At 49.6% G+C, this 6,000-nt stretch overlaps 1 protein-coding gene across 1 annotated transcript in view; it reads left to right on the top strand.

The window, feature by feature from the left end:
* Positions 1–1,344: 1,344 nt before the first annotated feature.
* Positions 1,345–6,000, top strand: part of CRACR2B (calcium release activated channel regulator 2B) — an 80,280-nt gene continuing 75,624 nt past the window's right edge. Inside the window, exon 1 of the mRNA XM_039538244.1 lies at positions 1,345–1,503. The gene's annotated coding sequence lies outside the window, so the exon portion shown is untranslated. The remainder of the gene's footprint in view (positions 1,504–6,000) is intronic.

Genomic DNA, 6,000 nt, shown 5'->3' with positions numbered 1-6,000 from the left:
AATCATCTCTCCTGCATACTAGTCTAGAGCGCTATCCCCTCGGTCGTCACTCTGCCTCAAATCAGTGGGGCTACTTGTGGAGGCTACTTATTTAGCATAAGTAAAAGCATCACAATCTGACTCTTAGCAAAGAGATGTATAATTCTCACTAACTAGGATGTATAGTGTATGGCAGATGTACAGGTATAATATGACAGAACATGTGTAACCTTTCATCAACAACCCATATTCTCCAAGGGTCTAATTTGGCCATATAGAATCTACTCGTAGCTGAATCAAAGTAATAAAAATCGATTATAGAACCATTTTTTCCTATATACAAATTAAGGCTCTGATCTTCTAAGATGCTCAACTCATACCTTCTTACATCCCACAATTTTCCATGCCAATAAATCAAGAGAGCTTTACAGGGGAGAAACTTTAACTTCCCCTTGAAAATGCGTATTTATTGAAGTGTGTTCCATCCTGCACATTGCCATGGCTCGGAAAAATTAGATAGGACACAAAGCCTCCTTCCCCTGGGGATGTTTTCTACAGGCTCATCTCACTTTGAGGAAATCTCTCCTGATTTCCCCCCTTAAATGCCGCTCCCCCCTCTCTCTCAAAGGGTTATTATTAAGCGGAAGCCTTGTTAATTAAACATGAATTAGCGTTAGTTTTAGGCTTGCAACTAACACATGGCAGGACTGAGGTCGGATGTCCTCACTACAGATTGCGGATGAATACAATCTGGTCAGGCTAATTTGTGCATATTCAAACTTTCCAAGTGTTCCATTGACCTGCTGCTCTTGCTAGTTTCACAGGTTTGCCCTGCCCTGCTCATTGGCCACCCTTCGTTTCCATAGTTTGCGGCGGGGGGCAGATTGAAATGAAGGGCTTGTTAATTTCAGCCCGTGGCACCTGGCCGGCCCGTGGGCTTTCTTCCCCCTCGCGTCACGCGTGTGAGCCCTTCAGACCGATTCCCATTCGCTGCTTGCACGCCCCCCTCCCCGAAGCGGCTGCTGGCTCCCTCCTTGGCTTGCCTTTCAGTGTCTCAGCCTGGGGCCAATTCCATTAAACACACAGCCCCGCGGATCCCCCGCCCCTGTCTGTTCTCCATGGATTTCCGCTCGGGGCGCTCTCCCCGCGCACGGGGTGGAAAAAGCAATAACTCCGCGTGGGCATTGCAAGGTCAGCGGGGCCAAACGCCTTCAGCCTCCCCCGGCTGCTCCAGCCCGGGCGCGGGTGGGGGCACCCCCCGAGCCAGCCCCCGCGGCAGAGGCTGCAGTGGGGGGCCAGGCTCGGAGCGCTGCGCCTGCAAACCAGCAGCCAGCGGGTTAAGCCGCCTGGCGTGTGTGGGGCTGCGAAAGTTCAGCAGGGGAGGTTTGCCTTGGCTCCTGGCCCTGCTGGGCTCCTGGCATTTCCGGGTTCAGACGCCTCCAGCTGCAAGCGCCGAGCCGCTGCGCTCTGCAGCCCCAGGTAACCCGGCAGCTCCCCGGAGCTCGCCCGGAGCCCAGGAGCCAGGTAAGCGGAGAGCAGCCGGCAGCTTCGCCCTTTCCCCTGCGCGCGGTGCCTGGCTCCAGCAGCTGTCCCGGGGCGTGTGTGCCCAATGGAGGGATCATTTGCCAAGTCAGATGCTTTTCGGAGCGCAGACTCCCAGGCGAGCCCCCACGCTCCCCGGCTATTCTCCTCTCTGCCCTTCCTGTGCCTTCGCTTCTAAATCCCAAAGCCTGGCGGGTAAAGTAGGGTTCAGTCAACACGAGGGGGCTGGATCTTGTTAGCCCAAGAAGCAGGGAGGCGTTTTCCTTGACAGCTCTGCCCTGGGGTGCTCGCCCTGGAGCCAGTGCTATTCAGTCTGGCTCTGCCCCTTTGGCCGGGAACTGGGGGTGTCAGATTTCCCAGCTCCTGCCATTTCCAGGGCCCTCCCTTCAGAATGATCAGTGGCCCCCACACGTGCGCGCTCTCTCTCTCCTTCCCCCCCCCCCCCAGTTTTCTCTTGCCCTATGTTATTTCCATCAGGCGGGCTGAGTAATGAGCCGGTGACACATGCTCGTAAAACTCTCATTCCATCAGGCTCCCCCTGCCCAACGCGTGTCCTTAATTTTTGGATCCTTGTACTCCATTTGCCCCTGGCAACATAGGTGCTGGAACTAGGGGTGCTGGGGGTGCTGCAGCACCCTCTGACTTGAAGTGGTTTCCATCATATACAGGTTTGCAGTTTAGTTCAATGGCTCTCAACACCCCCACTATACAAATGGTTCCAGTGCCCCTGCCTGGCAGGTTGGTGGATGATAATTATTGCCAGGGAAACCCTGATCTGTGTTGTGAAAGGTTATGGGGGTAGTTAATTACACTCTGGGGGTGACCAAGGAATGCCACCAGCTGGCTAGAGATACAACAAGCCTAATCTACTCTATTTGGGGGCTGTATATCCTGCTGCCCATCAACGGTGTTTCTGAATTACCAGCTCAGTGTCTCTTCTGAACAGGAGTACTTGTGGCACCTTAAAGACTAACAAATTTATTTCAGCATGAGCTTTCGTGAGTTACAGCTCACTTCTTCGGATGCATAGAATGGAACACACAGACAGGAGATATTTATACATGCAGAGAACATGAAAAGGTGGAAGTATGCATACCAACAGGAAGAGTCTAATCAATTGAGATGAGCTATCATCAGCAGGAGGAAAAAAAACTTTTTGAAGTGATAATTAAGATGGCCCATAGAAGGTGTGAGGAGAACTTAACATAGGGAAATAGATTCAATTAATGTAATGGCCCAACCATTCCCAGTCTCTGTTTAGGCCACAGTTAATTGTATCTAGTTTGCATATTAATTCGAGTTCAGCAGTTTCTCTTTGGAGTCTGTTTTTGAAGTTTTTTTTGTTGCAAAATTGCCACCTTCAAGTCTGTCACTGAGTGGTTAGAGAGGTTGAAGTGTTCTCCCACTGGTTTTTGAATGTTATGATTCCTGATGTCAGATTTGTGTCCATTTATTCTTTTGCGTAGAGACTGTCCGGTTTGGCCAACGTACATGGCAGAGGGGCATTGCTGGCACATGATGGCATATATCACGTTGGTAGATGTGCAGGTGTACAAGCCCCTGATGGCGTGGCTGATGTGATTAGGTCCTATGAGACATCATTCAGAGCTTTTACTGCTTTAGCCTCTGTATAGACTCCCTTTCCCTCCCCACGCCTATCAGTGCTGCTGCTTGGCTGAGTGTTTAGATTGGATCACTAATGTTTGATTACCCTGAAATTGTTAGAGTGGCCTCTTGGTGTAGGAGAGTGTTTTATACAGAGCATTGTCTCACGCATTCATTGTAAGTGTATGTTTTGACTTAAGCCTTTAGCTCAGGTCCTGCAGCAATAACCATGGAGAGCAACAAGAAAGGACATTTTTGAGCCTTTCTTTCTCCCTGAGCTGGAGAACGATAAAAGTTCAGTACTTGTGATTCTAAAAGGCTTTTATGAAAAGATTGTGGACTAGAGCTGCATCTGGGTTTTTAGAAGGGTATATTTATGTCCCTTTTCACAGCTCCCTGCTTCTCATCCTGTACATTTCCAGTAGGGCAGAGAGGTGATTATGACAGTTTAAAGCTGGAGGTATTGACTGGTCATAAGCCATTAAAAGTGACTATTCTGAAGGCAGCTCGCAGCAGAGTCCAGCGAGAGAAATGTGTAGTCAGGGGATTAGGACAAAATCGTTGGCAAAGATCAGTCACAGAGCTTCACTCTCATGCAGACTAGTCAATGGAGCCCCCTGTTCACTTGAACACTCACCTGGCATTATTGGATCACCTTGCCCAGATTAAGTAGGTCTCACTGGCTCTTAAAAAAAAAAACGCTTTATGCTTTACTCGGCGTTTATCTGAAAGCTTGTAGTGTGGGGTATGTAGGTACATGGGGAACGTTGGCCTAATACCGCACTGGGATGATCCCCCTGAGTTGGGAATGTTCTTGCTCATTCAGAATTAAATACGTCCCTCTTCCTAGTCACCGGAGGTTTCTTCTTACCCTGTCTGCCTAACTATTATTAGTAAAAGATGGCACCCTCCCTGGTTTAAGCCCTCTTCCCTCCCAAATACTGCCGTAGTCTGCTAGGGTGATTAAATGTGGCTCTAGCCCTATAGGAGGGAGCAAACCGTGAGGCTAAGTGCATGGGACTGGGAGTTTTGCTATTGCTTTTGCGCTTGTATATAGCACTATGGAGCACGTGGCACTTTACAGACAACAAAGATGTGGGCTCTGACCAGAGGAGTTTACAATGTAGGCTCTGGATGCTGCAAGTCATTGTGTGCAGGCAAAGCTCCCACTGACTTCAATGGGGGGGCTCTTCCCTCCTCCTTTTTCCAATATCTACATGCAAACCGGGTGGTGATCCACCTCCTCTCTTCATGAAGCCTCCTCCCTTGCCAGTGTCTGGATGCAGATGACCTTCAGTGCGCAGAAGGGGGTGATACATGGGTGGGGTGTTGGTGACAGCTGTAATGGTTCTCTGCTAGCTGAACTTTCCAAGTCGGAGCCAGGAAAGTGTGGCGCTTGACAAAGGAAAGCCCCGTCTTTGAACTCTGGTGCCTTCCTCTCATCCACACACAAGTATGGACGACTGCAGTGACTGTGTATGTAACCTCAGATCCTTCCTGTGGGGCTTCCTGAAAGCAGCAGGGAAAAGAGGCCAATGACTGCAAGCCTCAGATCCATGTAAACGTCAGTGAATCTTGGCCAGGAACCTCCTGCAGAGACATAATAAGCTGGGAGTGTCTCTCTCAGCTATCCAAGACTTTCTGGTGGGGATGTCCAGAAGGTTGCTGTTGTGAGCTGAGGAATGTGTCCTTTACACACTGCACATGCATAAAGAAAACATCTAAAACCCTAGAACCTCTTACTAAACTGGTTTACCCTGAATTCTGGGTGTAATTCAAACCTTCCTCTCCCTTTTTTAATATAGGTTTTTGTTGGGATCATACTACTAAGGAAACATATACTTTAGCAGCACAGAATGCATATCTTTTTTAAAAGTGCTGGCTGGACAGCCCAGGAGACTGGAACATAGCAATTGCCATATCTGATCAGACCAGTGCTCCATCTAATCCCGTACCCTGCCTCTGACACCAGCTGCTTCAGCGGAAGGTGAAAGGAACCCTGCAGTAGGCAAATATGGAGTAATCTCTCCCCTCTAAAGGTCTCAGCCTAATCTCTAGACAGATTTAAGACCTGAAGCATGAAGATTTAGATCCCTTCCAACATTTAAATTGATGAAGTTCTGTGTTGATTCATAGGATAGATGGTTGCCTGTTTGTATTCTTCAACCATGATATGTGGAAACCACTTTAGTGGGTGAGAGATCTGTTTACTCCCAGAACCTCTCAGTCTTTGTAGCCAGTATCAATAGAGAGACCAGCCAATCAGCTGATTTTTCAAGCCCTAACAATTTATACTATCTGCCATAAGCACCAACTTCCCCTCTGTCCCATGGGTCCTTGGCCCCCATCTGTTCCCTGCCTCTGCCCCCATTCCAATCCCTTCCCCAATGTTCCCACCCCTACTTTGCCTCCTCCCTGCCCCTATTCCAACTCCTTCCCCAATCCCCACTGTGGTCCCACCTTTTCCCCGCCTCCTCCCCTGAGTGCGCCTCATTCCCGCTCCTCCCCCTCCCTCTCGGAGCATGCTCATCCTGCCAAACAGCTTTTGGCGGTGGCCGGGTGGGAAGCACTGGGAGGTAGGTGGTGGAGTGGGGATGCGGCGTACTCCAGAAGGAGGTGGTGGGGAGGGGAGCTGGGCTGCCAGTGGGTGCAGAGCACCCACTAATTTTTCCCCATGGGTGCTCTGGGGCAGGAGCACCCACGGAGTCGGTGCCTATGCTGTCTGCCACTAGTGAGCAGAAAATTTTCTCATGCAAGTGAAGGGCCCTTGCCATCAATTTCTGCAGAATATAAGCTATTAAAACAATAATCTTCTACTATCTGTTGCAAAGATTAATTTCCAAATGAGAACTAGATGTACCATCTTCCTTAGTC

This window comes from Mauremys reevesii, linkage group 4 (genome assembly GCF_016161935.1).
Source record: "Mauremys reevesii isolate NIE-2019 linkage group 4, ASM1616193v1, whole genome shotgun sequence".
Lineage (NCBI taxonomy): Eukaryota > Metazoa > Chordata > Testudines > Geoemydidae > Mauremys > Mauremys reevesii.
This window is presented reverse-complemented; position numbering and strand designations above follow the sequence as displayed.